General features: G+C 40.7%; 1 non-coding gene across 1 annotated transcript; it reads left to right on the forward strand.

Annotated features, from left to right (window-relative positions):
- Positions 1-2,604: 2,604 nt before the first annotated feature.
- LOC118708547 lies at positions 2,605-2,728 on the forward strand. Its single transcript, XR_004984622.1, has one exon. It is a non-coding gene; the product is annotated as a small nucleolar RNA SNORA28 (small nucleolar RNA).
- The last annotated feature ends 13,879 nt before the right edge of the window (positions 2,729-16,607 follow it).

A 16,607-nucleotide genomic window follows, 5' to 3' on the forward strand; every position in this document is an offset into this window, starting at 1 on the left:
TAACAGGGAAAAGGTGGGCTGCCCTGGTGGGTTCAGGGCGGAGGCAGGAGGGGTGTCAGTCAGAAAAGGCTTTCTGGAGGAAGTGGCTTCTAGGATAAGACCTGAAGCATAAATTGGGACCAGTGAGGACCTTTGGAAGAAACACATTTCAGAAGGGACAATAAGAGACAAAGGAGGCCTGAGGCTCTTTAGGAGACAGAGCAGGCCTTTTTTGTTGGGCTCCTACCATTCCTGCCTTGCCTTGTACCCTGCTGCGCGGAGGTGGGATGACATTTCCGTATGACTCTCCGGTCCCCAGGAATATCCACAAAGAGCGTCTTACAAAAGCACAGTGTGGGGTCTGTTACACCGGAACATATTTTCATCAGGGATCACTGCGTGTGACACTCGCTCCACAATGGACATTGCAGCTCATTGTGCTTGCATAACACGGGGTTATTTTCCTCTGCCTATGCCCCGTGCAGAGAAAAGGGCACGTGAAATCTTTTGTTCCAATATTTATGTTATTAGTTTCTGAATCAGGTGGGCTTAGAATCTGTGGTTGCAGACAAAGGATACACATCAGCCTCTGTCTAAGGTAGTCTTGAGAAAAGCATTTCCCAAGCTATATTTTGAGATATTAGTAGGGGTTGTATGAAAAATGTTTTGTGGTTAAATAGACTGGGAAAATACTCAGTTCACGTAGTGTTTTAAATTGCAGAATTTTTCAGAGCTTTAATATGAGTATTCATTCTAGGGAAACAGAACCAGTAGAATGTGTGTGTGTGTAATCTCTTCCTCATATATGTATACATGAGGTCTAATATAGAATGTATATATTTTTTTTATCATATATACAAATATAACACATGCCGTGTTTCCCCGAAAATAAGACATCCTCCGAAAATAAGACCTACTTACAGGTTTCCTTCTGAGTGAAATATAAGGCATCCCCCCAAAAATAAGGCCCCCCTAGGCTAAACATGAGAGATTTGGTCTATACTGATTCTGAAAGAAATGGAGTCACAAGAAATTCACCAGGAAATTCAGGAATTGGATTGTTACGATGATGTTCCAGAAGATGATGACATGATTGTCATTGAATAAATGAGTAAATTCTTGATACTGTAGGATTCACAGTTTGTCTGGTTTGTGTTGACAACTACCATACTATCGTACCATATACAGGTAATAAATTTCCTTTATTTTCATTTAACAATAAATGTGTACCGTATTCTTCTTCATGAAAAAATAAGATATCCCCCGAAAATAAGATCTGGCGCATCTTTGGGAGCAAAAATTAATATAAGACACTGTCTTATTTTCGGGGAAACAGGGTAGTATATATCTACAGCTATACATATGTATCTATGCATATGTCTCTATATATCTATCTAGCTGTCTATCATTTACATAGAGATTTATTTTAAGGAATTGGCTCACATCATTGTAGAGGCTGGCAAACAAAATCTTCAAAGTAGGCCACTAGGCTGCAGACCCAGTCGATGTTGCAGTTTGATTCCAAAGACAGCCTTCAGGGAGAATTCCCTCTTCCACAGGAAGTCAGTCTTTAGGATCTTCATCTGCTTGAACAGGCCTATTATGGAGAACAATTCAAAGTCTACTGATTTAAATGTTAATCTCATGTAAAACATACCTTCACAGCAACATCCAGACTAGTGTTTGATCAAATATCTAGGTATTGTGGCTTATCCCAGTTGACACTTACAATTAACTCTTACAATATGCTATAGGTCCTTGCAAACCTCTAAAAGGGAAACACAATATATGTATATTGCTTTCTTCTAACTTATCTGAGTAAAAAATCCATTATTTGCAGAACACCTATTAACATCTGGTAGAACACAGTTTGGGGAATATTGACCTTGAGTAATGATTTATATTTTTAACTTACCCCAGTCAATCAAAATCTGGAGGGAAATGCATTAAATGCTTATAATCCATAGATATAAAAGCCTAAGTGACCATCTGACCATCCAACCTGTAGCTATGATGCACAATGACCACTAGGGGGCAGACACTCAGCGCAGGAGCTGCTGAGCTGCAATGACTTGGTAGCTGCAGTTCTCGGGTGATACAAGAGGGAGCTGATCGATGATTCTCTCTCATCGATATTTCTAACTCTCTATCCCTCTCTCTTCCTCTCTGTAAAAAAATCAATAAAATATATTAAAAAAATAGATTAAACCATTAGCTCATATGTTTGCTTCTTTATTTTAAAACAATATCATGCAAATGTAAAATAACTTAATACTTGTGTTAGGTTTACTTTGATGGTAGATTGTAAGTATTTTGCATGCTAAAATTCCATGCACTGCACACATTTCTAGTAAAATGTTCTCACATTAGCAAATTATAGGGGGATGATATATGCATACATTTGCTTTAGTAATAAGGATGTGGATGATTTATACTTGAGCACAGTACATACATACTAGAGTAGTTTTGGAAAATTATAGCCTAAAAATTCTTAACTATTCATTAGTACATACTGTGGAGTTAAAAACAACCCACAAGAAACTAAATTGATAATGATGAGAAAAACAAACAATAATTTGCTATTAAGAAACAAGAAGAGCAGCAATTAAAAACCATGATCATTGGAAGCAATCCTCTGTAGCAGATGATCAAAACTGTCTGACACAATTTTAGCTTGCTATAGCAACAAAGTCTAACCTATTTTGGTGTTTTCTCCTCTATGAGACAAGCCAAAATATAGACTTACTGTAAAAAAAAAAAAAAAAAAAGATTATTCAAGGCTTCAAAGTAGTACTAATATTGAATCTGTGTCCCTCCCCCAAGTTGTAGGAGTTCAACTATTTGCATACACACATGTGCAATAGGAGTCATATGCAAATTCCATAACTTACAAAATTTAGTAAAATACTGATTAGTAAAATATTCAATTGGAGACATGCCTAACCTTTGTAAACTCCAAAAAAAAGTATTCATGCTTTTATTTTAACTTTTTAAATATATTTTTATTAATTTCAGAGAACGAGAGAGAGAGAGAGAGAGAGAGAGAGAGAGATAGAAACATCAATGATGAGAGAGAATCATTGATCGGCTGCTTCGTGCACGCCCCACACTGGGGATCAAGCCTGCAACCCTGGCATGTGCCCTGACCGGGACTTGCGCCATGACCTCCTGGTTCATAGGTAAATTCAGCCACCGAGCCACACCGGCCAGGCCATGTTTTTAAGCTCTAAACATTTTAGATATACGTACTCAAACTATCTTAGCTTCTATGAATTCCCATCAGTTTTGTGTATTTTTAAGCATGAGTCCCCACTGCACAGTTATGTTCCCCATTAAATTACATTTCTCTATTCCCACCATTTAAGACAAAGCACATCTCTTTCATAGCTTCATGTGGGGCAACAAGAAATAGTCTCAATTTCATCCCATGCGAACTGCCTCATCCTCTAATCATCAGGAAGGGTAACATTCATTCCAAAGTAAAATGTTTGTACCTTCTAAAGTTTCATCCCAGCTCTCCTAGCTTTTTTCTAAGGAAGATATTTTGAGGGTTTTATTTTATAGAGACCACTATTAATTTCAGAATGACTCCAGTTTATGTAATTCTGGCAAACGGATTTTGCTAAAAAAAACAAACAAAAACAAACAAACAAAAAAACCCGATAGACTGCATATGTAAATTTTGAAGAGATACAGAATTAGTTAATGTGGGCTTAAATGGGGAAAGACTTCCTGTAAGAGATTTCAAACTAGGGATCCATGATGGGGAAAACCCTGTTGAGCCCGCCCGGGATCTGTTCCTGTGAGACTGGAACCTATCCGTGCTTTGCACTCACCTATGCACCCCCAGCACCCAGTGGAATGATTGACGCTCCGTAAAGAATGAATGAGTGTCTTGTCTGCTGAGATAACTCAGTAGCAGCAGGCTTTGGAGGCGCTGACAGTTTTGGAATACCTGGGAGGTTGGGGCTCTCTTCTTTGCAGATCTCATCACTGTCTGCCCTTAGATTCTTGCTATTGCTGTGGGGAATCGTTTGCTTTCTCCTTCCTGTCCATCAAACCCAGTTTAATGAGCTCTTCCTGTTCAGCTGTCTTCCTGCAAGAAGTCATTTCCTCTCCCTCAATATGTTCATGCTCCAGGCTCACTGACTTGGCAACTTCCCTTGTTAATCAGAATTCACTGATGAGTCTACACAAACCCTCTCACTTTGACCACCTGCAGACATTGTGCACTTTCCAGTCAGTTCATTTAAAAACATGACAAGCTCTATTTTTTTATATTTAATTGTGGTATGTGGTGTGTGTTAAGGAGGGAGGTGACAAGGACTGGGTTAGCGTGAGGCTAGTGAGGCACCTAGGAGGTGCTCACTCTCTGAGAGGCTCACTCACCTCACCCCTGTCCCAGCTCTGGGAGGAGGAAGGGCTGGTAAGTGTGAGTGGGAGCGTGTGATTATTAGTAAATGTGAGTGTGTGTGTGTGTGTGTGTGTGTGTGTGTCTGACTATCAGTAAATGTGTGTGTGTGTGAGTGTGTATTAGTCTTGACCATGACTGGATTGAAGGAAAGATCCAGACACACATTGTTGGTTTTCCCAACAGTTGCTAAGGCAGTCTTCCATACATACTAGTAGTGGGTGCTCAGCAATCACTGACTATCCCCAAGTAGAAAATTATCCAAATTACAAGCGCACACTTCATCTTCCCAGTTGTAAGATCTAGAAAAGAGTAATGTGAGTTAGGCCAGCTTGAATACATAAATTTACACAGGGGTAGACTGCAAATGTCTGCTTTAAATATACTCTACCTTAATTGTGCAATGCATTTTAAATGTTAGGTAGTATTTTTCTCTTATCCCTTTAAAAAACAATTTTATCAAGTGGCCTTTATAAGAATCTAAAATTAGCAGTTCCTTCATATTATAATGAGGATGATAATAATACTAGTAGTACATTGTTTATAGGGTTGTTGTGCGGATTAAAGCAGTTAATGCAAATAAAGGGCTTAGAACAGTGCCTGGTATATTGTGAGGTCTCAACCAAGGGTAGCTACAGGTATACAAGTGTGTGTGTGTTTCTAGTTCATGTGTCTAACCAAAATAGAATCCTCTTATTCAAAATATATGAACTTCATATTAGGAAAGACGGTAAAAATGTGAAAATCTGGGTTACTTCCCTCTTTCTGAGGGTAATTGTTTGAGGTACAATCTTATCTTTTCTTGGGGTATATACAGTAATTGTCTAGTAACCATCACTCACTCTACTTTTGAAAATACCTGAATTCAAATGTCAGTGGACAGTTTTAGAAATATAAGGTGAAATGAGGCTACAGCAAAAGGCAGTTGGAAGACAAGCTCTCAGAAATAACAATGCCTGTGAAAATACGATTATCTTTATTTCTGGAAAATTTTTATGAGTTTTGAGTGATTTTTCTTCTCTCTTTTTGCTTTTTTATTTTTTTTTAAAACAAAGAGCCCATTTCTTATTTTATTAGTCTCCACTTTGCTCTTCAAGACTGAGTGATTTTTACGTATGTCTAATTCACCTGGATTTATTTTAGAACTTCAAACACTAATTTATTTATTCCATTTATTTTTACAGCATGCCCATTACCCAGGGATTCTGGGCACATATAAATGACCTGCTAGGCAAACAAGGACTGGTGATGGATGGAGAGTGAGCAATCAGTCTAAAAACATTCGTCAAAAGAACTCTTGCCTTCCAAAAATGCTTTTTAAAGCATCTGGTCTTCCAGTTTTCTTGGATCCTGACATTTTAGTTCATACTGCTTGCTTTTTTATTTGATATATATTCAACAAGAGAAGTCCCTGGCGAGGGTGGAGCGGGTAGAGAGGAGCCCCATGCAGAGCAGGGGGGACCCAGAGGTGAGGGGCGCCCCCCAACCATCTGCAAAGGACTGGGTTTTGTCCCTGGGAGGTCTAGTTTATGATTCACGAAAGAGAAGGCTTTGCGGTAGATGATTCTGTGTATTCTTGAAAGGTCTCTCTGATAGTTTCCTCTACTCAAAGGAGGGGGAAAAAGGGAACATGCTAATCTCCACTAATAGAAGGGAGCAAACCAGAGAAGAACAAACCAGAGGAACCAAACTGATGATGTTCTGAAGGTCTCCACTCAGGAGAAAAGCACTAACATGGAAATGATGAAAGAGGAGCCAGAATGTCATCCCTGTTCCTCCTTTGAAGTCCCACCTCCACTGAGGAAAGCTGTTAGGACAACACTGTCCCTGTCATTTGCTTTGAGCAGGTCACCTCGCCTCTTGGAATGTCCATTTTCTTACCTGACAAAGAGAGGAAGCTGACCTGCAGGAGAACTCTCAAAGAATGTTCCCTGGGAGGTCAGGGGCCGCCAGTGGAGGAAGGGGGGATGTTGAGGGAGGCTGTGGCCACCTCAATTAATTGGCATGCATTTGTCTGGTCAAAGGAGTTCTACAGGGAGAAGTCAACTTGAAAGTCACTCTTCGTGGTGATTTCTAAGGGTCTCTCCAGTTCTCTACTTTTCTCCAGCAGTCTTTTCCTGCTCATATGCTGACTCCCATTTGGGTCTAAACTGGAGGTTTTGGCAACCTCTCCCACGGGGGTTCAGGAAATTGCCAACACAACCTCTTCAAGGCCGTTCTCCTACCAGGTCATTGAGGGCGTGTACCCGAAGCCACTGATCACTTTCACGAAGTTTGATAGGATAAAGTAGCAGATTTTAGAAAAGCAGTATCTAAACAATGTGGCTTTGTATGGTCCGTTCTGTCTAAAGTGCTCTCTACGTGGGAATTATTATTACAGCAGGATTCATCTCTTTGTGCAGCAATAGCATGCAAACCCGGTCACTAACTACAGTGGCCGAATCAGCCCGATTGAGCACTGAAGGGAGCATAGAAAATGTTGTAGATCTGGGAGGCACAAGTAAATGACAACTGAGCAAGAGGTGGGAGATAGGACTTTGCCTTTTTGAAGGCCCTTGTGTTTGGGACACAGGCGAATGGAGATGCCAGACAGAATTAGTGTGAGTGAATGGGCAGAACAGAGCTCACCTCCTGTACCCACAGATGGCAGAGGAGCCTAAGAGCAATTAAGCCTAACTGGGTCACCAACTGCTTTTTGGTTTTCCTCTGTGATCAGGACAGATCCTTATGCCTCTTGGCCTTTCCACCTAATGCAAAGGTCTTACAGATCCCGCCCCAGCAGCTGGAAGAAGGCATCCTGTCAGCCATTCCATTCCTCGTTATTCACTGTGCCGAGCTGGGTAGGGGATAAGTGGTTTCGCTGCTTGCTTAGAAAACAAACCAGAAATAGTCCTGCATTTCATCCCGTTTGCTGGGCCTTTTGTGTCTAGATCAATGACTAAGAATTCTATAGTTTGCTAAAGGTTTTGGCTTTCTTTGAAATTTTCCATTTCCCTGATGGATAGCCCATTACCAAGCAGATTTCACTTCCTGGGGACGCATAAATAGAAAAAATTGTTTTGAGCTATGATGTCATGGGGTGAGAGTGGAGGGTACATCTGGACCAGAGTAAGATTTGGATCTAAGCTCGGGCTTCTCAGCTTGTTATCTGTATAACCTTGGGGAAGATGAATTCAGCTCTCTGAGCCTCACTTTCTTCATCTGTAAAATGGGGATAATAGAACTGATTCTTCTGCTCTTGTATAGTTACTCTGGGGATCAAGCAAGATAATGAAGCTTGTGAAAATGCTCCAAAAAGCTTAAGATATGCATCCATGAAATGCTCCCATTAACAGTGGATACACAATATTAAATACCTGCTAAATGAAGGACTAGAAAGACTGTAAGAGATAATTACAGAAAAACTGCACGTTTCTTTCTTTCTTTCTTTTTTTTTTTTTTTTTTTACATGATTTTGGCCACTGACCTGATTTATTGTAGATGCTCAGCAGGAGAATCCAATGGACTGTTGGCTCATGTCCCTGCTCTTTGCTCTCTCTCTTCTCCCTGCTTTTCATCCTCTTTATTTATGTGAGTGTGTTTTTTCAGAAACTACAGACCAGAAAGGTTCAATAACATTCCTCGTGCCATACAATAAGTTCATGGTAGTGCCAGGGTTCAAGTGCAGACTGTTAGAATAGATTTGGATAAATCAGGTTCTTTTCTCTTTAAGAGAATCAAAGCTCTGAACGATGTATAATAGGTAGTTTTTATGCTAAAAGCATTACTCTCTTTGTATGCATTAACCACTAAAGTAGGGAAAGGGCTGAAGGAACACGGGAAAAGGAACAAAGTAAAAATGGAATATTTGCTACTACACGGACCTTGAAAGCATTATGCTTAATGACATAGGCAGACAGACACTGTATGATTCCACTTACATGAGGGATCTAGAAGAGGCAAGTTCAAAGAGACAGGGGTCTGTGGGGACTGGGAGAAGGGAAGACTGGGGAGTTGCTGTTTAATGGGTACATGGTTCCTATTGGAGATGATGAAAAAGATTTGGGAATGGATAGTGGTGACGCGGTGCAAGGCACTGTGAATGTACCAAATGCCTTAAAAGGGTTAAAATGCTAAATATTATGTATATTTTACCACAGTAAAGAGAGAGAGAGAAAGAGAGAGAGAGAGAGAGAGAGAGAGAGAGAGAGAGAGAGAGAGATAAAACCTCAGAGGGAAAGTAGGGGAGGGTGGGTGTAAAGGGGAAGAGATCAACCAAAGGACTTGTGTGCATGCTTAGGGGCCTGGCCAGTGGCCATGGACAACGGGGGGGGGGGGGGGGAGAGGGTTTGAGGGCATATGTAGGGAGGGATTTGGGATGGAATTGAGGAGATGAGGACAATAAAAAAAATACCATAATCAATAAAAAAAAAATGGGGAAAAAAAGTGAATGGGGAGGAATGCAATAGCGGTTTTATAATCATGGACAGCAGCTTCCTCCTGAGGCTGCCAGAGGAGCTTGAAGCGTGATTGAGGGCTCTGCCATTTGCTCTCAGCAAATAGTTTAATTAATCACAGCCGATCCCTCATCAGCCGCTCTCACCAGCACGGAGCAGCTCAGGACAATTACTGTTGACACAGCGGAATTATGTGCAGGGGGGCGGGCAGCGGGGAGGATAGCTGAGATTTCTTCTTCAAAATCAAGGAATTATGCAGTCAATGCACTATGTCTGCTATCAGTTTAGCCAAGGTTAAATATATTCTGCATACAGTCCAACTCCCAGAGTCCTTTGAAATGCAAAGGCTCCATGAGAGAGAAGAGAGAACTTTTCTCAAGCTGCCCACCTCATTGACCTGCATCAGCGTTGCAAAGCACCAGTCCAGTTCAGCCAGAAACTGACCCCCAACGGTGCTTATGTGAGTTGCCAATATTTAAAAAATCTGTCTCTTTCTTACAAATATCTGGTGTTGTAACTTTTCTTGAAAATCAGAAGGTTCGGTAGCACAGGCCCCACCCTCCTACACAGCAGAGGGGTCCTGGCTGCCCATGAAGACTAGGCAAGTGGAATGAACGCTTCTATCCCATACAAGGCTCACGCACTCATGCTCTCTGCTCAGCCCCGTGCACATTTGTGTTCTTGTCTCTAGTATAAGTTCTACCCTCCCTTTATCTCACCTCCTCAGTCCCCAGTCCCCTCCCATAGTAGGTCTTCATTCCTGTAGCACACAGTGTGTCTACTCCACTCCTGGCCCTTATTATGTATTATTTTTCATAAGGTAACATAGACATGACAAAAACTGCAAAAACAATAAGCATAGACTGTAACTTTAGATGATGATTAATGTCGTGTCATGTAAGGTCCAGTGAAGCGATATAGCATGACTGGGGTTTAGATAAGGTGCCCAGGAAAGTCCATGCTGAACGTGACTTTGAATTATACAATTCTTTTTTCAAATAGTAATTAACATGGCAGGGCTGTGAGTAGTGGTACTGTGTGGGATTCTTATAGATCCTACCCGCTGGGGATTTTACAGTAGAGGAAGGAGGTAGAAGCGATTTGGACTACAATAAAGTTGAAATGTGATTTTTAAAAACATACGAGTTAATATTTCCTGTCAGCTACATGCCAGGCTCTGTGCTAAGTAAGCACCTTCCATGATTTAACTAACCCATCCAGTGGCTACCTCATTTTTCAAAAAGACAAATAAACATGAGCTATGACTCAGAAAAGACAAGCGATTTGTCCAAGGTAACACAGCTGGGAAGCAGCAGGGCTGGGACTCAAAGACAGTTCTCTGTCTCCAGAGTTGTGCTCTTGACTCGGTATCCTGTTGGCCTTTCTAAATGTGATAGTTATTCCCACAGAAGTGTAACTGAAAGGTGAGAGTCTTCTTAGGGGGAGGGATATCAAGAAAGGCTTCTTGAAGGAAGTGGCATTTGACCTGGGCCCAGACAAATTACTAGAATTCAAGGGGATAGTATTTGAGGAGGTTCTAATATAAAAACGTGTGGCATTACAAGGACACAGGGCATGTAAAGAGAGGATATAAAAGTTGGGTTTGGCAAGAATTGGTGGATAGAAAGAATGGAAACGAGTTTACTAAGAACATCTGAGGTCAGATCACAGAAGATCTTAAATGCCAGGCAAAGAAGTTAGGACTTTGTTGGGGAAAAGAAAATGCAATTATAGCTATCGAAAGTTTAGAGCAGAAAAGTAGAATGAGGAAAGACTCTGTCTTAAAAATGAATAAACAGGCCAACTGTGTGAAAAGATTGGGGATAGTCTGGTCAGGGAGGTCAATTAGGAACCTTGAAAAGGACAGTGTATGTGGAATGAAAAAACATGAAGTGAGCTGTCATGTTAGGAGTACAATGAATAGCGCTTTGTAATGAATAGGGTCAGAAGGAAGAATAAAATATAACCTCACCTGGTGAACAGACTAGATAATTCTTTGCTTTCTTATAACTTACACGTTGTTTCTGCTTCTAAGACTTATCTTTGATCCCAGACAAGGGTCAAAAGGGAATTTTACTGCAAACACTTCTTTTCTTTTGTGATATTCAGTGAATGCAAATGAAAATGGAACAAAGTTACTTAAATTATGAGCTTGAAAGCTTCAAATCTCCTCTCCCAATGAAAATCTCATTAGCCTGCCATTTGGAAAGTAGCACATTCAAATCTAGCTTTGTTTGGCTTGTATGGTTTGATCCCTTCAAAGTGATAGTTTTTCAGGAGTGTGGCAGGAAGCCTGAAATTTCAATTAGCTAAGCCAGAGGTTTACCTGTTGGAGGAGAGAAGGCATTATCTTCCTGTTGCTAGGTGATGGGTCTCTAAAGCAATAGGCCAGTCTTAAAGGATCAGAGCTCTTTTGAAATTCTCTTTCTTTTGAAAGCAAACAACAATTTAAAACTAACCCCACTGCCCCACTCTGGTTTTATAAAGAGTAAAGCTACCTACCTGCCATAAAATCCACCAAACCTTCTGCTCTTCAAACTAAAAAACCCTGATATACAAGGATGACCAGCCTTTACTGTATTGTAGGGCATGTAAGAATAATGACCCCAAGATTAATGCTAGGAGCCATCCTCTACTCTCTATGCTTTGTTGAATCACATTTTATGATATATGTACTATTTTTCTTCCCTTTAATGGATGGTGTCATGGTTAATTTGTGTGTAAGCTTGACTTGGTTATGGTGCCCAGATGTTTGGTCAAACACTAGTCTAGATGTTACTGTGAAAGTATTTTTTAGATGTGATTTACACCTAAGTAAGTACACCGAGTAAAGCAGCTCACTTGCTGTAATTTGGGTGGGCCTCATCCAATCAGTTGAAGCCTTAAGAGCAAAGACCAAGGTCCCCCTCCCAAAGAAGAAGAAATTATCTTCAAGAGCACAATGGAAAAATCCTGCCTGGGCTCACAGTCTGCTCCCTGTGGAGCTCAGACTCAAGAGCGCAACATCAATTTTTATCAGAATTTCTACCGGCTAGCCTATCCTACAGATGTCATACTTGCCAGCTGCCACAACTGCATGGATTGCTTTCTTCAAATCAATCTCTTTCTCTCACATATTTATCAAGTAGGTTTACAGTTGTGAGTATGCAAACACAGAGTTTATTATTGTATCACTATTAATTACTAGTAGCCCTGTGTTCGAATCCGTGTGACAGTAACTCTCTGCGGGGCCTAACTGCTCTGCGCCCACTGCCCGTAGGCCCATCTCCACAGCTCAGAGGCCCATCTGCACCCTGACATGGCCAGAGGCCCATCCTCGGCCAGGTGCAGAATGCTTGACTTGTTGCCAAAGCTACGATGCAAGCGTCCTCTCCCTCCCCTCACCACTCCATACCCGCTGCCCAGAGGTCCTCTACCAGGCTGCTCACACTGCCCACTCTCAGAGGCCACACCCCCGGGGACTGGAGGCCTCTGGTGGGTTTGAAAGAAATGGGTACCGCCATCTTGTGGCTATGTGCGCTGCCATATTTGTGATGGAGTGACAGTTAATTTTTAATTTGCATATTACCCTTTTATTAGAGAGGATTGTATTATTTATCTGTATTGTAACTGTAAACCTACTTTTGCCCACCCTGTGTGTGTGTGCCTATATCCATATCCATATCTATCTTTATACCTATTGGTTCTGTTTCTCATTGAAGATTACATAGGTAATAGGTAATAAGTGATGGAAGAGGACCTGAGAGAAAAAACACTAGACTATACTACCTCCTACATAAGGATAGTGAATTATTAATGGCAATTATATTCAAACTCAATATACAAAGATAAGACTAAACACAATTTTAAAAATAAAATTTATCAAATTCTAAATAAAGAGATGTGGATAAATAGAAGGGACCCTCTGGCTTTTTCTTACTAATTATACTTTCTCTCAACTGTAAGGGGGATAGCTCCATTCTGAGTTGGCTCAGTTTAGTTTCTCTTTCCTGAGCCTTATTTTATTTTATTTTTTTTTTGACCTGGCCCTGATTGAATTTTGAGGTTTCAATCCTTTACCAATGGTTCTAACAATAATTCATAGTTTTGAACTAAAGAAGAGAACGTAGTTTGGATTTGAGTTCTGGGAAACAGGTATTCACAGCAGTATGCAATAGAGGTCTTCTATACAGACCTTCTCTAAATATAAACTTTTTGCTTAGGTACCCATCTCTCTTTCAGACCTCTTACCCTCCAAAATTAGACAGATCCATTTCTGTCTCATCACCCTTGGTACCTGCCAACATGAGTAATAGAAAGACAGACTTTTTTCTCTGCTCTTAAAGATTCAGGGGTTTGGTCCCCATGGAGATAAGGTATACATGAAATGTATGAGGCCACTTTAAGATAAGAAAGCATGGCCCCCCAGCAGTGGAGGTTAGTGCAGTCCAGGGATGGGTGAAGTGTGCTCCTTGAGACCCCAGAACTACATGAAAGGTGGTGATGCAACAAGGAGCCATCGTCCCTGGGCTGCATTCACTGGGAACAATCAGAGCTGAGGGTAATATGTGGGGCCCAGGACCAAAGGGGGAATTTCTTGTATAAATTAGCACTTTATAAGAGATCAATCACCTAAAAACCTATACCTAGAAATGGCAAGTAGGAATAGATTACTTACACAAATGGCCCCAATAATTGTACCAGTATCCTCCCACATTGACTCAGCATAGCCATGTGAGTTGCTTTGAGTGGTGTACAATCTCAGACTAGTTGAGATTTGGGACTTTCTCTCTCTTTCTGATTTCTGAAACCCAGACACCCACACGAAGAAGTCCAGGCTAGCCTACTGGAAGAGAGGCCACTTGGATGAGCCATCCCAGCTGGAGAACTCCAGACCAACCTGTCTGCCAGCCACCAGTCTTGGGACTGAGGCCTTCTCATCTGTTGACCATGGCACATGAGAGTGCCTGACAGAGATCAGCTGAGCCACTCCACAAGGAACTCCCAGCTGTCCACAGAATTGTGAGCTAAATAAAATGGTGGCTGTTTCAAGCTACTTCCTTTCAGGGAAGTTTATTATGAAGCATAAACTAACTTAGGGGTGTCGAACTCAATCAGAGAAGGGGCCAAAATCTAAAATCCAGCCTAAATCGCGGGCCGAATGGTTTACTGAATAGTCATAAACTGTCATTGTGATGGAAACGCAGTGGAGTGCAGTGATGACAGCGCGGTGTGGGCCACATTGCAAGTCCTGGCGGGACGGATTTGGCCCGTGGGCCTTGTGTTTGACACATGTGAACTAACTTATACATATTAGTGCCCTTCAATAAATCATTCTAACAAGATTCTAAATATGCCTATCAACTTGAATAGACCCATAAGCATTTAACCTTATGAATGAACTTGAATTCATCGCTTTTCTATACTTTATATGATTTATGACTTATACTTCAACAATCCAATTGTTACACTACACCAATATCAAAGCATATTAACTTCCTCTAAAGTAAGGGTGTCGAACTCAATCAGAGAAGGGGCCAAAATCTAAAATCCAGCCTGAATCGCGGGCCAAATGGTTTACTGAACAGTCATACACTGTCATTGTGATGGAAACGCAGTGGAGTGCAGTGATGACAGCGCGGTGCGGGCCACATTGCAAGGCCTGGCGGGACGGATTTGGCCCGCGGGCCTTGTGTTTGACACATGTGCTCTAAAGTCAAACTAAGAATATTCTATAGTGAATTTAAGTGTTTTTTTTGTTTTTGTATCTTGATGTCACTATAATGGAAGGCTAAACTGATGTCAATATTAATAATGTATAGAATTTACATAATATTTCACATTTCAAAAGATATGCAACTGTTTTTAATTGGATAATTTCAACAATATTTGGATAAATGGAAAAGTATACATACAAATATGTACTCACCTCAAAAGAAAGAAATTTCAAAGTGATAGGCAAACAAGCACTTATTGAGACTAATAAGAAGAGCTATTAGAGGATCATTAATTCAGGTAGAAGCGCAAAGAATGTTCCAAATAGAAGACACAAGCCATGGGCATTTATGAAAAGGGAAAGGGAAACAATTATACCCATAGAAGAAAGGCATTTCTGTTGGTGCAGATAACTTAACATAATGATGTCAATTCTAAACAATGTTTTTAATAATCAGTCCAGTAGTCATAATAACTGCTTTCTGATTATCTTTACAAATAGTTCTTTGGGAAACAAGGTCGATTTGGCCCAGTCAAAAGGTTCTTTGCCCTGTGGTTGATGTTTCAGATGTGAGGTATAAGACATGTAAGGCAGTTCCTCGGACACGGCAACTCCACTCCATTTTGAAGCGGCTCTCCTTATGTTATTGTTTACATATGCCACCAGAACACAAACTTTGTAAGAGCAGCTCTATTGCCTGTTGGATAAATTTTTTGGGCACAGCATCTAGAACCTGAAATCTATGTAGTAAGTGCTCAATCCATATTTTTTTGTAAATGAATAAATAAACTATTATGGACTCAAAAGGCTTGGTTAAGTGTGTAGCTCCCCTTCGGGTATTGTAAAACATTTCTTTGTATTTTCTATTCTCTATAAGTGGATTGCTGCCTCTTCTTAGTTATCTCTCCAGCATGCTACTAATGTTAAAAAAATATTCAAATAGCTCCTTTTTAGAATTAATATGTGAAATTTCCTTAATATCTGCAAGTCACTTACCATTTTAAAGAGTTCTAGATTGCCTGGGTTTGTATTATCTCTATTTTTATACTCCTTTTAATCCAACAAGGAAGAGAACCCTCTAAGACCTGTAATAACTGATAAGGCCATTCGTTATGCAATCTGAAGGCACCAACCACGATAGTGATTAGTCATCTTTGTTTGAATGAATGCCAGTCATACTCTCAACCTTGGGCTGTTACATTAGGGAAATATTAAGAAAACCTGGAAGAGTTTAGGCTGTGGTTTGATCAGAAATTATTTTTTTAAAGGCTATTGAATTCCAGCTGTAATGATTGCTGCCTACACATTTGAATCACTCAAAAAAAAATTATATATATATATATATATATATATATATATATATATATATATATATATGGATATATATATATATGGATATATATGGCCTGGTGCACGAAATTTGTGCATGGAGGGGTATCCCTCAGCTCGGTCTGCACCTCTTCAATCTGGGACCCCCTCGGGGATGTCTGACTGCCAGTTTAGGTCCGATCCCTGTTTAGTTAGAGATTCCTCTTGCAATCTGGGACCACTGGCTCCTAACCACTCACCTGCCTGCTTGCCTGATCACCCCTAACCACTCTGCAGCCAGCCTGCTTGCCACCAACCCTCCCCTCTCCCCACCCCCGTTGGCCTGATTGCCCCTAACTGCCTCTGCCTCAACCCTGCCACCATGGCTTTGTCCAGAAGGACATCCGGAAGATCTCCCAGTGTAATTAGCATATTACCCTTTTATTAGTGTGTGTGTGTGTGTGTGTGTGTGTGTATATATATATATACACACACACACACACACACACACACACATATTTTTTTTTATTTTTTATTTATTTATTTATTTTTTTTTTCTATATGCCATATGGGCCTGGATATAGGGGTACTCTCTGGACTCTGCTCAGTTTTTCAGTAAACCTAAAACTAAAATCTAAAACATGAAATCTATTAATTAAAAGCAAGCAAGGAAGATGGACATACAGAAGGTACCAACACACACACACACACACACACACATACACACACACACAGGCAGATGCACAAACATTGTTGTTCTGATGCCTGGTCCCCAGAC

Source organism: Pipistrellus kuhlii, unplaced genomic scaffold, assembly GCF_014108245.1.
Source record: "Pipistrellus kuhlii isolate mPipKuh1 unplaced genomic scaffold, mPipKuh1.p scaffold_m20_p_6, whole genome shotgun sequence".
Lineage (NCBI taxonomy): Eukaryota > Metazoa > Chordata > Mammalia > Chiroptera > Vespertilionidae > Pipistrellus > Pipistrellus kuhlii.